This window comes from Ictidomys tridecemlineatus, chromosome 16 (assembly GCF_052094955.1).
Source record: "Ictidomys tridecemlineatus isolate mIctTri1 chromosome 16, mIctTri1.hap1, whole genome shotgun sequence".
Classification (NCBI taxonomy): domain Eukaryota; kingdom Metazoa; phylum Chordata; class Mammalia; order Rodentia; family Sciuridae; genus Ictidomys; species Ictidomys tridecemlineatus.
The window spans coordinates 52238831-52262675 of record NC_135492.1 but is presented as its reverse complement, the minus strand read 5'-3'; the positions used below and the strand labels follow the sequence as shown (position 1 = coordinate 52262675).

The following is a 23845-nucleotide window of genomic DNA, read 5'->3' as shown; positions in this document are numbered from 1 at the left end:
CACTGTGGGCAACTCGAAACCAAAATGTCAAGTGACACTTACACCCCACAGCAGATCCACCCACCGGGGACCATTTGTGGACAGGGACGATACAGTGCCAAGGCACAGCCCACCACACAAGTGAAGCCCCGGCCACTGTCCATCAGCACTTCTCAAGAACACTATGCAAATACACGGCAGTTGTCACACTTATTAATAACCCTGTGGCTGACTGCCTACTCAATATGCAGCAGACGCCCCTGCACCTCACTCCTGGAGCCTTGTGATACACATCAGGCACCAAGTTCAACTCCAGCTCCACTCCAGGGAAATGGGCGGCTGCTCCACTGCCCTGCAGGTGCTGCTGGCCTGAAAGCAGCCCAGCACCCCCACAGACCTGAGGGGCTTAGCCCTTCTTACCCAGTTTCCTGGCCCCGAGTTAACTCATGACACAGGCATATGCTTATCACCAACGAAAATCGAGGACGTTACCCATCTTCTAACCTTAAAATTCTTGCCATGATGATCTCTTTGTGCAAACCTTTTATCTCACAGTTTCACCCCCTGCATCAGAGCAAGGTGATTAGCTGTTCCGGCTGCCACCCCCGTGACGCTGACCCACGCCACCACGAGGACACTTTCAATGGGATGGATGCCTTGCTCAGAATGAGAGTTTATTTCAAGCCTCAAGACTCCAAATTATCAGCTCTAACAATTAACTGGGGGCTTCCTAGGGTTCCTCAATAAACTGCAAAGGGAGCACAGTACTTGGCAAAGACAGGGCTGCCCAGCCATCAGAAACCGGAAGCACGGGGAAGGAGTATGGGGACAGATCCTGGCACTGTGCCTTGAGGGTAAAAAAAATCAAGGGGACAATTTAAAAAAACAAAACAGAATACACAGCTCATAGGACTTCAGGTACCTCTGCTTACTACTAAAAACACAGTGAAAGGAAGTTTATTACAGTCTGATAAATACAAAGCACTTCCTTACTTGGGGGAAAAACACCTGGTATTCAACTGGGTCTAACGATATGATTTTTTGTTGTTGTTTTTCAAAAGCAATATTTTCACTACAGTTCTTCAGACTGATTTTTCCGATAGTGGGTCTTACCCAATTGAAATTCATGAGTACACTGGGCTGCTACCAAATAAATCCATTCATGTGGTTTTGTTGAATTTCATACATCCATTTTCTGACACTGGGACTGAGTCAGACTGTTTCGATACTAAGGACAGAAATGACAGGTAACTGAGTGTCTGAGCCTGCAGCTCTTTCGATACCTTCCAAATTCCAACCACTTCTATGAACTCTCGTGGGCACACGAGACAGACTAGGGCTTTGTTCTCAGCTCCCCCTGGATCCCTAAAGACATGAACTTCCCTGATGTGTGCTCTGCTCACTCCCCTACAGACCATGCAGGCAAGTCTATCACGGTGGTGGAGCGATGGAAATCCCCCAGGCACACAGGTGGGAACACACCCAGTAAAACCACCCAGTAAAAGGACAGAAGACCTCACACCCCTCCACTCCTCCCCTCGCCACTTCTTGTCACCGTAGACACCCTTGCATGGGTTACGGTTTGCCTTAATAAAAGAAGGATTCCTGAGAAGAGGGTAAAAGACTGGATTTTTTTCTCCTCCATCTTTTTGTCCAGCAGAATGGAATGGAAACCACAAGTGGCCAGACAACAAACTGGCTGACATGGAAGATAAAGTAAAAGTCAATGGCTGCTTGGGGACCACGGGGTCTCTTGTATTGGGGGCCAATTACTTGATCCTGCTCCTTTTCACCTGGTAAATGGAAGGGATTGCTCAAAATGACCTAGAGCTGTAAAATCCTGAGAAGTTTGGCTCAAATATCTAAACACACAATAGTATCTTCCAGAGACTTCCATCATGAGAAGGGGCTCACTGATCCCATGGGCTGGATACCTTATCTTTGTAAATGAGATAAGCTAAGAAGAACCAGGTAACTGAGGTCCATTACTGACCCAGGGCAGGGACTCAGACATCGCAGCTGGACTCCATGGAGAGTTCCATCTGTAACCATGGTGAATCCCTTTTAGGGCCCTGTGTTAGCACCCACAGGACAGGACTCTGCATCCCATGTCCTTTGTTTTAAACACAGGGATGGAAGAAAAGGAGGACTTGTTATCTTCATGTCAGGCCACTATGAGGTCCCAACTTCCAACAGGTGCCTAAGGTCTCACTGAACTTCCTTACAGGAAGCAGAATATGCTCTGAATCCAACTCCACACTCGCAACAAGGCCAGTGAATGCTAAAGGTTCCTCCCATGGAAGCCTCTGCACATGGAACTTGCCAGGTAATGGCTCTCCAGGAACCTGGCCTCACTCTATGGCAAAGGTGTCCCTGAATGACGTTAGCGTTTTCTCCCACAAAACCCAGACTCCCCCAGTGACGGCCACTTGTAAGGACCAGTCAGAATGGCCCATCGATGGCTGAAGCACATTATCGATGCGACTGAATGTGGGAAATAAATATACAGGACAGAAAAATGGTACAGTATCTCTTTTAGCCCCCCAAATTCAACAAATAACCTGGTGAGGTATACCAATGGGAAACCAAAGCCTACAGTCTTTAAGAAAAATGTGGAGAACCTGAAATTTCCTACCCTCAGCTTCCTCAAGAGCCATCTTCCCAGAACTCACGTAGGAAGTTACCATGGCCTTCATGGTGGCTCACGAAGAAGCCGTTCCTTCAAGGTGTATGCCCATGGTGCATAATTCAGGGAGTCTACCCTTCAGAGTATGATTAAGATAAAAAAGAAAGCATTTTTTTTAAAGTCCCCCTAGTCCTGTTGTGCTTCTTACAAATCCTCAGGTCCATGAAGGATTCTCCGAGAAGACTGTGTGTGTGAGAAAACAGAGGCAGGCTGTCCTCCTCAGGGGGCAGCCATCCTGCGGGACCTGGCTTGTGACTTTTCGGATGAATAGTGACCAACATTTACTCACCCTTCTGGCTCACAGGCATCACATCCGTCCAGTCATGGCTGACAGCAAATCAGAGAAGGGACTGAAGCTTCACCATTGCCAGAATGTTCCGTGGGGAAACTGGAATCGTCAGCAAAAGTTCCTGGGACACTACAATACAAAAATATTTTCACACGTAAGTCAGATGTGACTTCTCAAACCACCACTTCCTTCAACGAGAAAGCAGCAAAACAGACAGAGAACCCAGAGTGGGGGGGAAACACCGTCCCCACAAGGGGGTGTCAACACTTCAAGCATGATGCTGCCCAACAGGAACCGGAACCACGATTTCTGAAAGATGCACATACCATGACTTCAACGCAGACACGGAGAGCCCGTCTCCACTGTGGACCGTGTACAAAATGGTGTTAATATTTGGGCATTTTAGCTACATCCTATCCTATTACCAAGCATTTAGGTAACAATAAGCTGTTAACTTGGATTAATAAAAGCAGCATTTCTTAATGATCTTTCCCAAAAGATAAAAATAACTGAAAATGTTACAAACTAATGATTTTCAATTATTTTTATTTATTTTTGAAACCGAGGATTGAACCCGGGGCACTCAACCACTGAGCCACATCCCCAGCCCTACTGTATTTTATTTAAAGACAGCATCTCACTGAGTTGCTTAGTGCCTTGCTTTTGCTGAGGCTGGCTTTGAACTCTTGATCCTCCTATCTCGGCCTCCCGAGTTACTGGGATTACAGGCGTGTGCCAACATGCCCGGCTAAAATTATTTAAAAATAATAATGAACACTAACACTGGTAAGAGAGGCAACCCTCACAATATTTTCCTCCAAGATAAACTTTTAGTCTACAAGTGGTTACAAACTCCACAGGGATGGAAACGCATGCAGGTATTTCCACTGAGAGAGAATAGACTGTGGAAGAGACAGGGCTGAAGGCTGGGAGGCTTGACTTCCACCCCAAGTACTGACGTCACCCAGTGTGTGGCCAGGTGGATGCTCCTACCTCAGAGCCTCTTTCTCATCCTTGAGCGAGGCATTACCAGTGCCAAGGCCCTTCCACCCCATGCCCCTCTGCCCTTCTTGATACAGTGCAGTTAGAGAGTCTAAGTAAACATTTAGCTTCTCACTTAAACTTCCTGATGAAAAAGAGGTTTATACCATAAACCAAAGATGGGCCATGGCAAAGAGTTGCACAGCACCGAGAGGCATTATCTCTCTGGCACTAGTGCCCAGGGCTGAAGAGATGGCAAGGGGGACAGTACCCTCTGGGTGCTTGTGGAAAGCTTCCATTCCTCTCCAGAGAGCACAGCTCTCACCCCTGTGGAAACCTGTCCAAATGGATTCGAGACCAACGGTTCTCAAACTTCACCTCGCAGAAGACTCACTTGCAGAGGTTTTCGAAATACACATTCTGGACCACTCCCAAGGATTCTGCACTTTTAGAAAAAAAAAAAAACCCAGGGGATGCTGCTACTGCTGATCACAAGCCACACTGTGAGCCTTAATGACAAGCCCTGTCCTCCAAGCCCCCAAACAGGCTGGAGACCCAAGAAGCACTTCTGAGGCTCAAAGAGGCTCCCCCAAAGTTATGGAGTCCATGTCACATGGCAAGAAGACATGGGCTGAGAGCATCCACCACCTTTTGGATAAAATCCCAACTTCTTTCTGTGACCCAGAAGGCCCTACATGACCTGGTCACTCTCTGCTTCCCTGATGTGACCTCAAACCACCAATTCAATCCCTGACCATAAGCTGTACAGATACAGTGGGCTGCCCTCTGCCTGTCTGCCTTCCTGCCTCAGTCTACCAGCCTGTACCTTACCCAACGGGCTCCTTCTCATCCCAGGGTCTCAGCTGCTTCAAGAGCCCTGTCCTGCTTACCTCTTAAAGCTCTGTCCCCAGTGACTCTCAACTACATGATCCTATCTGTGTCCTCGAGAGCGCCTGCGAGTGTTCCAGCTCCGTGGAACGTGCTTGTCTAGCACGGGGAAGGCCCTGGGTTCCATCCAGCACCGCCGCTCTTGAATAGTCTGTGAACTTGTTCTTCACGTACAGTCCTGCCTTTCCCTCAGACTATGAGCTCCGTCCTGTTCCTCGCTGGACTCCAACACTTCAGACAAAGGCCTGGCTCCCGGGAGGCACGCCATCTAACACTCTGAGTCCACAAATGATCCAAAATTAATAGATGTCTGCATCATCCTCCAAAAATAGAACTTCCATTTATGGAGGAAAAAAACACAGTAGGTGCAGGAGACTGTTGGAAGGGTTTCCTAAGTCATTTCATTTCATGTCCCTCATGCACTGTGACTCCTAGCAGAGACAGCAGTTATGAGCTCTGCAGAGCACAGCACCAAGGCACAGGGCTTCAGGGGTTCGGCCATATACAGCTTGCTCTCCAAAGAAACCCACGTTCTCCACTCACTAGTGAACGAGAAAATTCCAAGCGCCCATCTCCTGCTAGACAGACGTCCCCGAGCAAGCTCTGGCTTGGGAGGCCAGTAGAGACAATAGGCCCTTCTCATACAAGGAAGGCTAAGGCAGCCGGCAGTGACCAGACAGGTGACGGGTATTGTGGGGTATGGGCCAGGTGTAAGGTGGCAGGACAGGTGAGGAAGGAGAGCTGGACAGCCCTGCTTCTCCAGCATGGGGCAGCCTCTGCACTACACTGGCCAATGGCTGACACAGAGAAATACACCCCGGGGCACCGCAAGGTCCCAAGTCTACAAACAAGGACAACAAACCAAATTTCAGGTTAGTGAAATGGCAGAACTTTTTCCAAAGATGGCAGCTCCCTCTCTTGAACAGTTTACATCAAAAAAAAAAAAAAAAGACAAAACTTGCAACCCCTAAAACACTGACGGCTGCAGTCACTCCTCCCCTGACCCAGTCCTGTAAGTCTAGAGAACTCAGAGACACAGAGGAGCTGGCATCCAGGCAGATAAGGGCTTTCTAGAATCATCTTGAGCAACTTCTGGAAGGACCTGGAAGACTGGGTAGGAAAAGCATTCTGCAAAGTGAACCAGATATCTATAGGCCTGGGAGAGAACAGCTAGTGGGGGAAGAAGGCAGGGGGATGTCCCACAGGGGTCCAGTGTTCCCAGCGGACAAGAGCAGAGGCAGCCTTCCTGCCAAGACGCAAGCTGTGACCAACAGCGTTGTCTTGCTTAACTTCCAACAGTACAGGGACCAGGCACATCCAAAAATAAACTGCCAATCGCCATGGAGGTTTGTGGAACATTTTAGTTTTGTTTTTGTGTGTTTTGTTAAGAACCCAAAAGACACAGGCCTGAATTCCATCTTTTAACTGCTCTGAGTTCTAGAAATGAAAAATACAGCAACCAAAGAGAGACAGATATCCAAATAAATTATCCCAGAACATAGCTCAGAGGCAAAAGCTGTCTACCTGGAATTGTATACCCAGAAAAACTATCTTTCAAAAATGAAGATGAAATCACATTTATCAAAAGTGAAGATGAAATAGAGTTTTTCCAACAAAAAGAAGTTGACTCTCTAGAAGGATATCCTAAAAGATGTATTTGTATTTCAGGCCTAAAAGAAAAAAAAAATTCAGAAGGCAATTCTCTTACTAAAAAAAGGAGGGCCAGAACAATGGGGATATTTGTAAGCAAACAGCAGGTAGATTCATTAACAAAAATTAAACACAATAATAGACAGTGCAGTGGCACACATGTGTAATCCCAGCAGCTTGGGAGGCTGAGGTAGAAGGATCACAATTTGAGGCTAGCCTCAGCAATTTAGTAAGGCCTTAAGCAACTTAACAAGACTCTGTCTCAAAACAAAATACGTTAAAAAAAAAAAAAAAAGAAAAAACGGCTGGGGAAGTGTCTCAGTGATTACGCACCACTGGGTTCAATCCCTGGTACCAAAAAAATAAAATAAAATAACAACTTCTCTGGCAGATTCACTTTCTATCTCAGCTCACAGCCCTGGGCTGCAAAGCTCAGCTGGGTACCAGCCTGAAATGCAGACTGTCCAGGGAATCCCAACAGGTTCCAGAAATCTGCATGTCCACCAGACACCCCTGGAGACTGTGGTGAAGACCTGAAGAGCACAGCAGCCTCTCCTGTGCACCAGGGTGAGGAGCTGCTGGGCCCTGGGAGGTGCAGATGGAGAACACCAGTCAGCCTTTGTTCTCCTCCCCCTCGCACAGCCCAGGAGGACCCGGCCCAGAGAGGTCAGCCGCAGCCCAGCCTCCTACCTGCTCATCAAGAGCAGGCAATAAATTAAAACCCCATTAGAATATTTCAGAGAAAAGCTGAGAAGTGCTGAAACATTAATTGTGCCATATTCAATCTGTTTTCCTACAGATCTGAAAAGCCCGATTACCATCCTGGGGGTCATTAGAAGGAATGAGGTTTTTTCCCTTTTCAATTTACATGTTTAAAAATGCATACATACATATATCCTGGCCCTGGCCACTAACTCCCTTCCTAGGCTCTCCAAGTGCTCTGGCTCCTCAAATGCCACAGGGTAGCCACAGAGAGAGACTCTTCTGGGAAGCCACAGGGGGATGCTTTGTTTTTTTTAAAGCCAGGGAACCAAAATCCCAGGGCCTGTGCTTGCAAAACAGCTCTGGGGAAACAGGTAGAGGCAGCCACACAACAACAGAGCTGTTTTCTTGTTTTGTCTCCCCTGTTTATTTTCCCTGAAGCAATCCAGGCTCAGCACAGAGTCAGCAGGGAGCTGCAAAGAGCAGCTGTGGTTCCCTGAGGCCAGGACCTAGCAATCAAGTTGTTTACCAAACACTGCCAGGCACTGGGAAACAACAGCACAAGCAGCCCTTGCATCTATTTTTCAAAAAAAAAAAAAAAAAAAAACCTCCCCAAATCTGTGGCTGCCCTGGAACTTCCCACATGGCTGAGAGGACAACTTGAGATCAGGGGATGAGCTGCACTGGGCACAGGCCTCCATGGTCCCCATGTGATCCACTTCTATGAAAGAAATCCTAGCCTGAGAGAGAGGGCTGGGCGTGTGCAGAATTTCAAGGCCTGGGTGGACATGAAGGGGCCTTTCCAAGCACATTTGCTAAGCCTACAGGATCCGGAGTCATCCACTGTCCACCCAGAGGAAGAACAGAGTCCATGGGAGAGTTTGCAAAGCTGATGTAGCTGCACCCACCCCAGCTGCTCATTCAGCCAAATGGGCTGCGGTTTGCAGCAAGCTACCCAGTGATGCAGGGGTGCTCCTGGCCCAGGATGGTCGCTCTGGATTATGGAGGCTTTCTGGCCCAGCCATTCTGAAACTCTGGAAGTTTCTTTTCCACCTTGACTCCTCCTGGGCTCCCCGGTGAGAGTATGCCAGTGACATCTGCCAAGCCATTTCGAGCACATAGCACAGGCTTGGGGGGCGGGGGGGGGGGGAGTCCATTTGCTTCTCCAGATGCCCTGAGTGCTGGGAGTCCCGCCAGGCTGCCCTCTGCCCGGGTTCAACCACTGGGACTTTTCATCTCAGGAGACCAGAGAAGGTGGGGGACTCATGACCCTGGCTGCCCTCCTGGCTGGGCACTGCAGGTTAACTGGGACTCTCCTGAGCAATCACTGCTCCTCCCAGGCAGACCTCCCCCCATGCTCCTCTCAGGTCCCAGCCTCTCCGAGTGCCTTCAAGTTCAGGGAAGAAAGATGCCTTACATTCTCTTCAGAAAACAAATACAATGTCCAATCCAAAGTCCTGCACATCATATTGCCCTTGGTTGGAGAACAGGAAGCCTGCAATCTTCTACACACATAGAACAAATGTGTGTGGATGTGTACATGTGCACACATGCATGTAAATGAACATGTGTGTAAATGTACATGAGCATCTCTGTCAATTTTTTTAATACAGCTCAAGCAGATTGGTCAGAGGACCTGGCAGCCCCACGGGCACTGCCGTTCCCAGGGTCACAGAGACTTCCCTTCACTCCCACGTGCCCCCGGGGGAGCGGGCCCACTTTGTCTAATCGGTTACACAATCTGATAGGAAGCGGAGCTTTTGAGAGCTTCAATCCTTTCTCTAATTTACTAACTCAGTTGCCTTTGTTGCAAATGGTACCAAAATAGAAAGGGAACAGGGGTGGGTGGAGCGGGCTCCATCACCAACCCTTGTGAATAACTTTCTGACAACTGAACCCGGTTCAAAAACCACCTCAGCTGCAGAAAAAAGGTGTGTGTTGTCAGCTCGCAAATATAATGCCAATCTGCCTCCATCAGCTCGGCTCCTGGAAGAGGAGCAAGACCTCCCTTTTTAAAATAACAACGTCCCCTCGAACGGGCCTCAATAAGCTTCTGTTGAAAGAGCCCAAGTTCTGCAGTCCCAGTGAGAACAGTCGCCAAGTTTACCCAAGTGGGTCACTGTCCCAACATCTGTGGCTTTGACTCGACCCAGTCGGGTGCTGTGGAAGGAGCTGTTTGTCTCACCAAGCTTTCACTAGCAAGATCGCCTTCAGCTCACCAGAGGGCTTGCTGCTATGTGTGCTCAAAAACAGGTTTTTAAGTAAACCCGCTGCATCAGTGGGGACCCAGGAGGATGGTGTTTCTATGTCATTATTTTTCTTTTTCTTGTTCACTGAGGCCCATCTAGAATCTTCTTGGTTTGCTGGTTGATTTCTTTTTTTCACTAAAATATTCAGAACACTCCCCTTGAAACACAGGCTGGTGGGTTGTCCCTGCAGACATGCTTCCCCAGTCCTCCATATGGGGCTGCCTGCCAGTCTTACCGACTGTTACCAGGTCCCCACTTCAGGGAGGAGCAAGACTCTCAAGTCCTAAATCCCTCCCCATGTCGGACCCTGGAGGAATCTAGATTCTTGTCTTTTCCTGTGAAGACACCTGTCCCTGCTCCCACCCTCAGGCACAGGGCAGAATGGGCTGGCCTGTAGGCGCCTGTCCCCTGCCCTTGTCCACAGTGAGGCACAGGTGCTTGAACTCGAACACACAGTAAGGGTAACTCAGTCCCCAGCCCTACTGGTGGCTTGGACTTGTAAATGTCACAGGCTCTCTGCTGCCTCCGCCTAGGGTATTTTATCATAATTGTTCTTCTGGAGCTGGGAATTGGACCCATCACCTGGAGGCTCCTGTCCATTTGGGGGTGGCACAGTTCACCCCTTTATGGCTGTGACCTATAGTTTCCCTATACTTGTAAGAAGACTGGGAAAACGCCTGCCCCGACCCAGCAAGGGCTTATTTAGTGCATGTCTCTGCTGTCTCCACATGGTTGAAATAGGAGTCTCACCGTCCCTTAGGAAGAAGCCACCACTGAAATCTCCCGTGACAACTTCAAGGAGCCGCCTCCTCCTGACAGTGCCATCATGAACGCCACCATCTCAGACTCCCTCTGTGGCCAGGGACCCTGGAAACCCCACCTGGTGGCCCTCACAGTAGCCTTGTCCTTTCCACTCACTTCCTGTTTGAGTCACTGGGTCCCTTTGGGAGAGCGCCACAAGGTGGGGACTGGGTTGTGATGCGTGTCTCTTATCTGGGGACAGAGAAGGCCCTCATGCCTGATGCTCACTGAGGTTCTTCCGAGAGCCAGGAAGAGTCCCCATCCAATCTGTGACTGGTCGCTACTAAGTAATCACGGCAACCGCCGGCCGTGGTTCCACACAGAATTCCCTGGGTCCCCATATTCCAACATTCCATCTAGACCTTCAGCCCACAGTGGCACTGACTGGCAGGCCTCTCCCCCACGGGGCAGCTGGGTCTGCCAGGCTGGCAGAGAGCAGTGGCAGGCCACCTGCTGGCAGGGAAGGAGGTGGCCCTGTCCCTGAGGCCCAGAGGAGCCCCAGCAGCTCCAGGAAGGACAGGCAGGAGTGCCATCTGGGCTCTTTATAAGGTCTGTGGTAAACATGTTTACTCTGTTCTGATTGGGCAGACTTATCTCCATCCAGTGTTTTGTTTTGAGTCTTGCTCTATAAACATGTTTACTTTGAGGGGAGAGCTTTTTTGATAGCTAACACACTTGTTTTTCACACTTTTAAATTCACAACATATTTTCCACTGCCTGTGTGTGGTAAACAAAGGACATTATTTCACCTCCCCCCTGGAGAGGTGAGCCGACCACGCATTCCCAGGGGCAGGTGACCCAGGCCCCCCAGGGGGTGAGAGCAGTGGAGATGCTGCTAAAATGCACAAGTGGTGGGTCCTGCATCACACCCAGGACCCCCTTCCCCAGCAGGAACCTCCTGTGGGAACTTAACTCCAGCACTTCAGGGGGCACAGTCCAGGAAAGGGAAGGTTCCCTCACCAGCACAGGAAAAACCACCCCAGAAAAATGAAACAATGCTTCAAAACTAAATAAATGTAAAAAGCCAACCTGGACACAGTATCCATTACCAGTCTACTGACACCTGTTTTGTATAATGACTTTGGAACTTTCACCATCAGGGCTGGTGGTCATAAGATAGAAAATGAGAAGCCCTCTCACACCAGAACGGGAGAAAAACAAGAAGATTCCAGAGGAGGAGTGAAAAATAACTAAGTAAATGGTGCTGAGGAAGTCAAAGAGCTCTGAAGCGGGACTTTAAAGTGGGGAGGGGGGGCTACATCAAGTCACCAGGAGAATCACTCTGTGGTGCCCAGCGCAAAGTTCCATCTCAGTTGGGCAGGTCTCAATTCCAGAGAGTTCTTTTATTTCTCCAACCAGAAATAAAAGATACTTTTATCACAGGCCTCCGAGTTAATTACAAGTTAGGAAGCAGAACTAAATTGGAGGCCAAATTCTTTGTTAAAACAAATAATGTCCCTGATCCCTATATCACCTTCTAAGCTCAGGCTTGAGTTAAGGTCAAAAACAAATCAACAAAGTTCAAAGCCAGCCTCAGCAACAGGGAGATGCTAAGCAACTCATCAAGACGCTGTCTCTAAATAAAATAGAAAAAAAAGGGGGGGTGGCTCAGGGGTAGAGTGGCCCTGGGTTCAACCGCTGGTACCCACTCCTCCCCCCAAAAAAACCAAAGGTAAGGTTGCTGAACTATTGCGTGATCCTCGGTCACTAGGTTGGTTATTTCATTACATGGGGTCCTGAGGGAGGAGATGACATCAGAAGCACAGACCCACTGCCTAGGGACCAGGGCAGAGCTGGCATGCCCTAGAGCACAGAGACCCCCAACCCGCTCCTCTTCCCAGGCTGTCGTACGTCCGGGAGGCTGCTAGTCAGGGAGCAGCTCCCAGCCTGCCTGGGTTGCCCTGCCGATGAGGATGGCACTGAACCCCATCTTATGCAACAATCCATGTCAAGGGGGAAAGACCTCTTCAGGGGTCGGATGAGAATTCCTGGCCACAGGAGCCAATGGGGACAATACCCAGAGGGACTCAGACTAGCCCCCCATGGAACCCACACTCCCACAACTTCAAAGGAGCAGAAAAGAAATCGGAATCGGTGTGACATCGGTCAGGCGCGAGTCACCAAGCCTATGGAGCCTTTCGTGGTGTGGACAGACAGGTGACTCACAGGGAAAGGGACGCTCAGCCAGCCACATCCCCCGACCCGCCACTCACTCAAGAGTTATTTCTCCTCACTCTTTAAACCCAAAAAGTACATGACTGATGAGATGACTGCAGAAGAGCTTCCAGACGATTCTCAAACCCAAAAAGCACAACAGTCGGCAGATCAGGAGAAGAGGACTAGGCCACCGTGTGGGATGTCCCACGGCTACATGTGCTTTCCAGAACAGCGCGGAGGGGGGCCACATTCCATGGGATGAGAGGGCGCAGGCCGGAGGTGTCCCAGGGCCCAGGGTGCCGCGAGCAGGGCCTTATGACTAGGGAAGAGCAGCAAGGACTTGAAAGGGGTTGAAAGGGGGGATTGTCTGCTGGAAGAAGCCAGAAGGGCCCCTGGGTTTCACCTGGTGCTCAACAGAGAAGGTGGGCAACATGCATGGCGTCCTTCCTACACAGCACGCCCATCCTCTGCCTGCACGGTGACCCTGCAGCCTCCTCCTGAGCCTCACGACAGCGGTGAAGTCCATCCACCATCTTACAGATGGGGAACTGAGGTTGGCGAAGCCACATGTCTCTGAGATCACGGCTCCTGTTACGTTGCTAGTGACATCTTCCCTCTTCTGCCCGGCGCTGAACACTACTGTCTAGTGGGCAGGGAATGGAGGCCAGGAAAGGCCCCAAAGATAAAAGCCCAGCTGGGAAGACAAGGGTCACAATTCCATCTGGGGCTCCGTGGTGTCCCCACGACAGGCCCAAGCCCTCAGCTCCTTGCTTGAATGTGGCCACATCCTAGGAACCAGGAAAGCACGGAGCCTTCCTGAGCATGCTGTGGGCAGGTGCCAGGGGACCTCTCCTCTGAGAAGGGGGACCCCAGAGGGAATGAGGAGGCAGACAGGCACCCCTGCCCCTCCCCTCCAGCCACACAGCAAGGATGCTCCCTATTCCTCTCAGATGCCTCCTGGTTCTCCCATGCCTCCAGTTAATGACCATGGGCACTATCCCCTCTTCCTCTCCACCAAGTCTGCTGACCAAAATCTAAGGGGTGAAGTTATCAGGATGGGGTGTGGCCCCACGGCAGAGCACTCGCCCAGGACCAAGAGGCCCCAGCTTCCAACCCCAGCACCGCAGACAAACGCGCCCGGGAAGGATAGGCTTCTGACTCCCACCTTTCAGGAACCTTCCAGAAGGAGGAGGCCAGCCTTCCAGAGCCTCAGTCGTCCTACTCAGGGACCATCTGGGGACAGGGTAGGGGGTATCAGGCCCAGTCCACTCAGCACATGGGATTAAATGACACATGATTGCAGGCACTTTTCAAGCCCGCAATGAGCGCCCTGCCACAAGAGCACATAATTCATTGCCACATGAGTTCTACAGACAATAGCTGCTGCAAGTTCCAGAGGCAGGAACCAGCCCCTCCAGGACGCACACCCCACCTGCTCTCTCTCCTGGGGGCTCTGCCGGCCTTGGCACAGAGCAGGGATCAGACTCTGGCTGTGCCACACCCAGGCCAAGGTACCTTGGGCCTCAGTGGGCCTCAGGGTCCCTGATGTAAACTGAGGTCACGGCAGCTCAGGTGCACAGTACCTGGCCACAGGACAGACTGCATGCCCAAGAGCTGCTCGGGTCTGTGGGCCACACAGACGGCTCCCTCCTTTCTCAGGTCTGAAAGCCGTTGCTGGTTTTCACGGTCCCAGATATGGGTCAGTGACCCCAAAGAACGTAAACATGTCCTAGTGTTCTTTTGTGCCCACCAAGGTAAAAAATGATCACAAAATTTCCCAAAGAAAAACAAGGGGACTTCTCTGAGGGGTAGTTTAGTAAAGCACCCGGGGACAGAAAGCTTTGAATTCTCATTCACCCCTCTGGAATGGATGCACCCTCATGACAAGTGATCACTGGGGGTAAATGTAGCTAAATGGTTACAAAGAAATGCTGGTTACCACAGCATTATCTACAGCACATAAAATCTGAGAAAAAAATAAACGTCCTCTAAAAGCCAAATACTTGAAATACTATGCAGCCATTAAAAAAAAAAAGTTGTAAAAATAAACAAGGACATGGAAGGGTGATCCCAAAATCACACTTGGTTACCAAACGTTTGTTGAATGACATGTTGCTAAGTAACAAGAATGTGTGACAAAAATCGATGCTTTTTAAAGTTGTGGTTGAGTAGTTACTGTGCCAGCTGCTACAGGCGAGCACATTACATGCACTGGGCTATTGCAAAACCCAGTGGAGTCAGTTGCTAGGATCCCCGTTTTAAAGACAGAAAATAGTCACTGAAAAATAGCTTGTCCAAAATCACCCAGCCCACAGGAGGACGCTAGCATTAAAATCCAAGTCTACGCCAAAGCCTTGCTCTTTTCCAAACAAAGCTGCCCCTCCTAAAGGTATCAGTATATTCTCAGCTCCGCTACATACATTTTTCCCAGGGAGGGGGAAAAAGGGAGAAAAAAAACAGAGAAAGGCAGACAGACAGACGGCAGCAGCAGTTCTTTCTAGGGGATAAGACTAAAGATACCTATTTTTGCTTTGCTTTGGTTTTTAAATGTTTTTCATTTATCCTAAATCACTTTAGTAGTTAGAGGGAAAAGGGAAAACTTGTTTTGTTTCAAAAGCCCAAACACCAGTGCCCACTGTGCCTGGGGCAGATGCAGGTGCTGGGCAGGCTCCAGGGGAAGGCAGGGCTGGCTGCTCAGGGGTGAGCGGACCTGGGGCGGCTGCTCAGGGCTGCTGTGGGGATGAGCTGGGGGGCAGGTGTGGGCGTACGGGATGCTCTGGCAGAACCTGTGTCTGTTATGTTGCTAGTGACATCTTCCCCATAGTGAACACCTTTCATAGCCTGTCTCTGGAGAAGGGACCGACTCGTGGTGCTAAGACCGTGTATCCCAACATCTGCAGCCTCTGTGCCCCTCATCTCCCAGAACAGCCAGAGCAACTCTCTACACAGGTCTGGGGCAGTGGCACCTGGCCTTGATCCTCAGCTCCTACTCTGGGCTGGCTCCAAAACGCCATTCAAGATCCACTTTACCTTGTGGATCTCCTCTCTCCACAGTCGCACGTGACAGAGGACAAGCCCTCCTAGCTCATAGTGAGCTCCTACAGAGAATGTACATGAGATCCTTAGTCATACCCACAGTCCAGGGTGAGGTGGCAACCCAGGTCACCCTTGAGCATTATCCCAGCATCTGCTAACACCCCTGCGCCCTGCACACGGGTCTCCCGGAGCTCTGCAGGCATCTCCCCCAGTGCAGGGGGTCCCGCCTGTGCTGTACTAGGGAGCAGACCTTTCCAAAGACACACCCTGTGCAGACCAATATGCTCCCAAGCAAGGCTGCTCGGGCTGCCAGAGCAAAGTGCCACCGACCCGTGGGCTGCAAGGACTGAAAGCTGCTCTCTCAGGTCTGCAGCCTGGAAGTCCAAGATCAGGGTGTCGGTGGGGCTGGATTCCTCAGCACCTTCTTCTTGGCTGGTAGCTGGTGTCTTCCCCCTGGATCCCCACGTGCTCTCGTCTCTTCTTGAAAAGCACCACCCACACTGGATTAGCGTCCACCCTACGGCTATCTTGACCACTTGAAATGCCCTGTCTCCACACACAGTGGCCTCCTGCAATGCTGGGGATTCCAGCCCCAGCACAACTTCCTGGGAGGGGACCACAATGAAACCAAAAAATGCTCCTGTCGTCCAGACCAGGAGGACACTCAGTGGACCCTGGGCTGTGGCCACAGGCACCAGCTCCTCTGGAAGTTGGAAGCACACAGGTGCCACAGAGGGCTCCTCCCAATGCCATGTGCAGGGGACACCCTCCCCGGGCCACAGATCCACTGAGGGGACAGTACCTACCGAGTGACATGTTCAACACGTTAAACAACGCTGTGGACAATAAGGTCAGCAGGCCCAGCCCCTGCTCATACATGTTTGTAAAAGGACGGGATGGAAAGTGCCGGTGCCTAGCAGTGGACGCCCCGATGTGGGCTCCTCAATCAAAGCTGAAGGTCATTTGAAAAAAAAAAATCAGTACGTACTTCATTAAACCAAATTTTTTTAAAAATGGAGTTTCTGGAATCACAGCATATAATTTACAGAGTGCAAATGTCTGAGAGCCATGTGCTAAATTTAAAGAAACAACTATTATTAAAACAGCCCATTATGTAAGGCAGCGAAATCTATTTGCACTCTGCGCATCCGTTATAATATTTCAACCAAGCCTTCCAATGTTTGGCAGTTCTTTCCTTCGGTGATAATAAAAGGCTTCTCTTTCCATTAAATATCTAAATTAAGTCGAATGGTGTATGTTAAATAAGCCCATAAGTTCTCTCGCATGATGCAAGGAAGGCCGGCAAAGCTTATCTGCTCAGCCCTCCAACTTAAAGGCTGGCGGTTTATGTCCCCTGCAGAGCCCCGGGACCCTGCTGGCTTGGCCAGACTGTGAAAATAAGCTTCAAATGACCAAACGCCACTGCGACTTGAAAAGTAGGAACCAGACCAGACACAACAAACCACAGCGCAGCCAGGCTGGCTTGTCATAATTCATGTGTGTGGAATTCGACTGCAAAGCCCTCACTGGGGGCTGGATTTCCTCCACGGGGGCGCTCCATGAGCAGGGCCAGACGCTGAGAAACTGCTGATAAGCTACTCTGATGACAAGTCTACAAGTCACAGCATTCACCAAAAGATAGGTACTCCGACCCCAAGCAGCCCGGCCCACGCCCGCCCCCCTAACATGTACGACAGCCAATATTCATGGACACCCAGGTACAGCCCGGTCTTCTCCTGGGGGCTCCAGTGGACTCCAGGTTTCCCTTTTGGCTTCCCCTGAACTTGATTCTCCGTCTTGATGGCCCACGTGATGATCATGGACAGCAATATTATTTTTGAAGAACAGTTTCACCATGGTTCAATGACTTTGATTCTTCCAGATTTTTAAAGAAATGTAAACGGGTAAATATCCACGTGTTGATTTCAAAGCCATGCATGTACAGAGAGATGTAAACACATGACCTTCCAACGGGCTCATCAACCTCCATAAGACTGTCCTAAAGGCTCAGGAGGAGCTGGGGTACCAGCTCAGGGTGACAATGACAACAGCGGCCAGGTCCTCGGCAGTTTGCTAGGTGCCAGACCCAATGCTCGGATGTTGGCATGTGATTTCTCAGGTGTGTCCTTAGGAGAATGCTCGGCTGTGAGCCTGTTATCTTTTTCAAACAAGGAAACTGTGGCTCAGAGAGGTTCAGTCACCAGCTCAAGTCACACAGCGGCTAAGAAGCCAGGAGAGGCACCTGGTTCAACCTGGGCTACATTGCCTCCCAGTGGTGTCTCCGAGGTGAAATAGAGGCCCATAGGCTGCCCCTAAAATGATCTCTCTTCTTGGCTTGGAACAGGAAGCACAGTCCAGAAAATCCAAGAAGAGACCCAACCTCCAACAAGGTGAAATGCCAGAAGTACTGCCCACCCAAAGCAGAGCGGAGGACACGCTAGCCTACAGGGAATCCCCCGTCCTGCTTCAAGTGCTGGCTGCAGCCCTCGCATCTCTGTCTACTGCAGCGTCCCACTCACCCCTGGGACGCCATCAAGAAGCTCGTATTTAAGAGAGAAAAGCAATGGCCGCCCTCCCCCTCCCAGAGGCGGTTCAACCTTCCCTGCACATTAAAACATGGACGGAGGCACAGAAGATCCAGGAGTGTCAGTCCACTTTCTAGTGCCTCTAGAAGCGACAGCGGGGCACTACCCAAGACAGCAATGGCCCTGGACCAAGAGTCCAGTGCCTCCATGGGCCAAGGGCAGGAGAGATGCTCTCCACCTAGGCAGGTGCTGCTCTCCAGCCAGCTGAGAGTCTCGGGGTTCCTGAGGACGCCTGGAACTAGCACCCAGAGCCAGGAGCTGATGTGGGCAAGGCCCAGCCCCACAGCCCACTCACAGAGTCCCTTAACAGCCAACAGGTCAGCTGGACGCTAGTAGTCACCCCCGCTCAGGCCACAAGCAAAGGCCAATCAACTCCTGGGGCTCCCGGCCAGCCACTCTCTTTCCTAACTCCAGGCCTGGGCCTCTCCCGCCTCCACAGCCTGTTCTCCGGGACATGTGTGTACCTCAGGCACACCTAGGACCTGGGATTACCCTAGGAGGACTCTACCCACAGCCCTAGGGACACAGTGCAGGCCCCATCAGCCCCGGAGCCCACTTGGACCACTCATCCTTGAACAACCTCGACTCCTATCTGTCTCTAAAGGTCTCTTCTGTTTCCTCAGGACATGGGTAGCATGCACCCACAAACAAGGTCTAAAGCATAACCAGGAGTCCCCTTGCTCCCAACACCTGGCCACGCGGCCATCACCCCTCCCCTGGGGGCCCACACAAGCCCCCTGGCAGGTCCAGGCCCCCTGCCCTGTCCTGATCTATCCCAGAGAGCAGCAGGGGGGATTCTGTTAAAATGTAAAGCAGCTCAAGGCCTCCAATGGTGTCAAGGTGCAGGGAGTCCTCTGCCAGAGCCCTAGGCTCCCAGAGTGTCTCCGATGCCATGTGCACAGCCACAGTGGCCTCCTGACTACCCCAGCGTCCCAGGACACGCCTCCCTCCAGAGGGCCTTCGCAGTAACTGCCCCTGCCTGGAATGTTCAAACAGGACCTTATTTAAAGAGGCCAGGAAGCAGTCCCTTGAGCACTGACCCTTTGAGTCCCGGCCAGCCCACGTCCTGGTGTTCTCCTCCGCACACAACCACCCAGCACACCAGGGACCCTCCTCTCCCATCTGTCTCCATCCTTCCTCTCTTCCCAGAGATGAGCCCCCGAGGGCCAGGGTCTCAGTCCATTTTCTTCACTGGTTTATGCTGTGTGCCTGGAACAGCGTAGGGACGTGACGACACCAGGCCAACCTCTGCAGAGTGGGGACTATCTGACTGGCTCATTTCAGCCCAGAGGCGTGGGGTTCTGAAGCACAGAACCCCAAAGAGGAAGCACAGGCGTGTCTACACTGGGCAGTGGGCAACAGGGGTCCACAACGCAGACCCAAGTGAACAGCTGGACCCTTCTGCCCCGGGGGCGGACGGTGAAGTGCAGCATCCCCTCTCCCCCACGCCCCTCCAGCCGGGGACCAGACCAGTGCCGGGCTGTGTCAGGAAAGTGCCCTCGACTGCAGGCACTGGCAATGGGGTTGTATTAAATATGGTCTTCTAAGCAGGGATGAAGGCAGGAGGGCCGCTCTCCTGAGTGGGATCAGGGCCTGCAAAAGGGCTTGAGGGAGGAAGCGGGTCCTTTCTGTCCCTGTCTTCAGCCCCCAGTGCTCCTCCCCTCTGGAAGACGCGGCCTTGTAAGTGCCATATTACAGCAGAGACCAGATCCCCTGACCCACCTGCTGGCCCTCGACCTTGGACCCCCAGCCCCCTGAGACCCACACTCCATGATCCTCTAGTATTCTGTGACGGCCACCCAGACAAACACACCCCTCTCCCAACACCCCTCTCTGCCTCCACAGGAGATACCAGCCCTATGACGGAAACACACAGGTCAAGTGGTTAGAAAACTGTTATTAAGATTAATTAGGCCCACAGCGGGCGACTCCAAGAGGAAAATGGAAAACGTATTGCTTCTTTCCTAGAAGTGGAACTTTTTATTTGGCCACCTTTGGACAACGATGCCGTTTTCAAGTTGTAAACTCAAGAAATTTAGTTTGCACATGGGCCCACAAAGCACCCCTCTCCTCAGCCCCCGCGGGAGATCCAGACCCTCCCTGGGTCTCAGCAGGGCTGCGGCCTGTCTCAGGGTGAACACAGGCCCAGGGCGCTCCTGGCCACGTCCTCTAACCCAGATCTCCTGCACCCCACCAACCAAAGTGCTCTGCAGAAGCCCTTGCTTCCACAACCGTGCGGCATCCCTGTTCTTTCTGAATCTTAAGCTCAGTTTCCAATACCACTTTATTTCTGCGTGTTGTTTTACATTCAGGCGTGATTAAATTTAAAAGAAACATTCAACCAAATGGTAGAAGGCATTTCTCTTTGATCAAAATTTACACAGCAAAAAAAACCCCTGCATATTTATACAGCTGAGCTCGCGCAAGCCATTGGAACCACACTTGCAGGGTGAGTCGTTTCCAAGCTTTTATTAGTGACTGTAATGATCGGAGACAGGGGTCATCAAAATGCCTCTGCCAGAGCCAATCTAACGTTACTGCAGAGCCCCACCGTAAAATGAGAGGGGTCCAGGGAGGGAGGAGGACCAGAACATGAGGAAAGGGAGACTGCTGTGCTGTGCCACCCAAAGTCACCCAGGGATGAGCGCACTCACCGAGCTCACCTGTCCTGGGCCAACCAGCCCACGGAGCTCACCATCCTGGGCAGAGCGCGCTCACGGAGCCCATGTGTCCTGGGCAGAGCGCGCTCACGGAGCCCACGTGTCCTGGGAAGAACCCGCTCATGGAGAGCACGTGCCCACGGAGCTCACCTGTGCTGGGCCAAGCAGTTCACGGAGCCCACGTGACCTGGGAAGAGCGTGCTCATGGAGCTCACCTGTCCTAGCTCAACACAAGGGAAAACATTTCTGTGGTTGAGGGAGTGGGTCCCAGGGACGGGTGACTAGGAGAAAGTTGTAAAAATAAAACAAAACAAACATCTTTTTAAGGAAGGAAAGTGGGGTTAGAATACTCTCTGACTCTGAGGAGAGTCCTTGGGGATAATTGTCAGTACAAAGGTGTTTATTTTACCACTGCTAGAGCAACTCGGCCAATCAGATCAAGAGTTTCATCCAGAGAATGGCCCCCATTCCATTCCAAAGCATGGAGCTTTGCTGTCACCGCTCCCCCACTCGGGCCTAGTGTCCATCTGAGAAGTCCCAGAGCAGTCCCCGCAAGCCCTGCCTGGTCAGGCTGCGGTTCCCTTCCAGGGCTACCCTGGGCTGCCCTGCATTCTGCTGTGAGGTGGGAGAACACACTTGCGAGGTCACTGCAAAGAAAAGAATGCTGAGGTGAAGGGTCCACATCCCCTGCCCCCTGCCCAGAGGACCGCTTTGTCCTCCCTGCTCCGCTCCTCTGGTGCGCCAGTGGAGCATCAGGAGTGCTGGACTGTACCCGAGTCTTCCAGTTCACTGTTTACAAGGGTGTGAGGGGACACTCGAGTAATGACCACTGGGAGAGCTTTCTGCTTCTCCTCCTGGGCCGTGACGGGCTTGGGGGAACCAGAGAGCATTGGCTGGGCATTTTCAGGCTTCCTCTTCCCCCCCATTTCATCTGAGCCCACGGGTCTCTTGAAGACGACACTTAATTAATGAATAGAAACAGCCAGCTGGGCAAGACGATCTCATCAGATCACCGGCAGTGAGAAGACTTCCCTGCTCCAAATTTCTACCCTTGTTAGGGAAACAGAATTCTTCCACAGATGGGAAAACTCAAGCTCAAGGTCAACCAAAAACACATTCCCGCTCTTGTTATTTGCTTAACAGTGTGAGAATGCCACTGGAGATAACAGTGTAGAGGAACCATCCCTGCCCTCTAGGCAATTAGAGTCTAGCGCCATGACAGAGAGTCACAGATGATTTCTGGCCTCGGTGCCCCTCACTGAACACCTTTCACCTCTTGAGAGAACTGATACACGGGACTTCCAAGACGAGCTCGGGAAACGTTGCTTATGTGACCATCGCTGGTTTTCTCCCATTCTGGTGCTTAAGACTCCCAGGCAGAAGATGACAGATGACACAGGAGGACAAGGGCAGCCTGAACCTGTGCTTGGGAGAGAGGCCTGACAGACCGGCCAGGAGAGACGCACCCGCAGGTCTGAACCATTTAACATGGTGGGTCTATTTGTGACAGCAGCTAGCAAGACCCGAGTTCTGCACCTTCCATTTCCCTGTGACCTTCTGAGCAACTCTACACTTCATGAACTTCTGTAAATGCCAGACTCCATACGAAGCATCCGGGACACAAGGAAAAGAGAGAGCGGGAAAAGTGTCTGCCCATGGGAAGGAAGCCACCTAAGAAGGACAAGTACACAGCTGTGTCACCTGCTTAGAGGGTTTAGGGAAGCCTAAACTTTGTTCATGAAGAGCCTTAGAAAGAGCAGGGCATCATCCCAGACGGGTCCTGTGACTTCCAGAGGCCACGTTGGAGGCCTCATGCCGCAGAGCCAGTGCCTCCAGCATCTTGTCTCCTCCCATCCCGGATGGAAGCACCGGGCCTCCTAACCACATGAACTCCCGGGAACGGAGCACCTTCCATAAGAAACCCCCTTTCCCTGCCGGCTCATCCTCCTCCCCAGTTACCCTGCCTGGTCCCAGAGCATGGCTGGTTCCCAGCAAGAGATCTTAACACTGGAACTCAATTCTACTCTGGCTTAAAAAAATAAAATAAGACGGGCTTCAGGATGTGTCAAGCACAGCAGCCCCAACCCTCCCCATCGCATTGCGGAATAAGTACTTTAAATTACGAGATGCTTATCTGCTACCAGGTTTCTGGAAAGGAGCTGACCAGCTCCACTGGGGTACATGCAGACAGTCTGCCCTCTCCAGGGTCCAGACAGCTTTCTCGAAGATGCGCCGGCCAGGCCCTGCCGAGGGCAACGCTGTCCACAAAGGCACTGTGCTCAATGGGACCAGCACACGACAAAACATCCTCAGAACATGGTTTTCCAACAGCTAACAAAGTGACTGAACTGTCTTTTCATTTAGCATTAAAATTAGGGAAATTTCAATAGGGAAAAAAAAAAAGCAACGATAGAAATGAAGGAAAACACACGCATAAGAACACACACACACACACACACACACACACACAAGGGTGCCAGTGACCTCCGCGCTCCTCCTGGTACCTTGGGCATTCCTGCATCTTATGGGGGGCGTCTGAACCACGAAACATTCTCTCTCCTAACCTGTAAATGAACCACTTGCAGACTTCTGTTTGCCTCATCAATTTCTACACCTTTTTGAAAAATAGATCATCTTACATTCCTTTCGCATGACGGAAAGGAGCTGGCGTATTTTAAAAACATAGATTCGTCCCTCAGCGTATGTGTAGCCCAGCTTCCCAGCATGGGACTGGCTGACCCCTCAGAAGGCGCTCACGGCCGGGAGGAGGGAAGGCCTGGCTCCAGCCCAGGAATCCCTGCAGGAGGATCTCCAATGAGAACCCCTTGGCGGCTCGTTAGAAATCGTCCCCATGTGTCACTGGGGTTACCAGGCTTGGGGGTGTCTTTAAGGATAGAAGGGCCTTTCCCCAATCTTTTCCAGCAACAGCAACAAAACGCTCTCACCGTCGCCGTAAAACTGTCAGCGGGCGACTGCCCCGGGGGAGCATGGCTACAGATCAAAAATGTCCCCACCAAGGAAGGAGCAAGTCCAGCACCCCCCAGAAGCTGAGCACACGGTGTCTCAGAAGCCTGCCGTCTCCTGCCCCCACCCAGCCTCTGGGAGCCAAAACAGGGTGACATTGACAAGTCAATTGAAATGTCTCTGACATTCATTATTTTTTTTCTCTAAAGCAACTCAGG

General features: G+C 51.3%; 1 protein-coding gene across 6 annotated transcripts in view; it reads right to left on the bottom strand.

The window, feature by feature from the left end:
* The window catches only part of Foxp1 (forkhead box P1), a 516185-nt gene that overhangs the window by 436126 nt on the left and 56214 nt on the right, over positions 1-23845 (bottom strand). For all 6 annotated transcript variants that reach the window (XM_078033591.1, XM_078033596.1, XM_078033595.1 and 3 more), the window contains one exon: positions 2955-3083. The gene's annotated coding sequence lies outside the window, so the exon portion shown is untranslated. The remainder of the gene's footprint in view (positions 1-2954; positions 3084-23845) is intronic.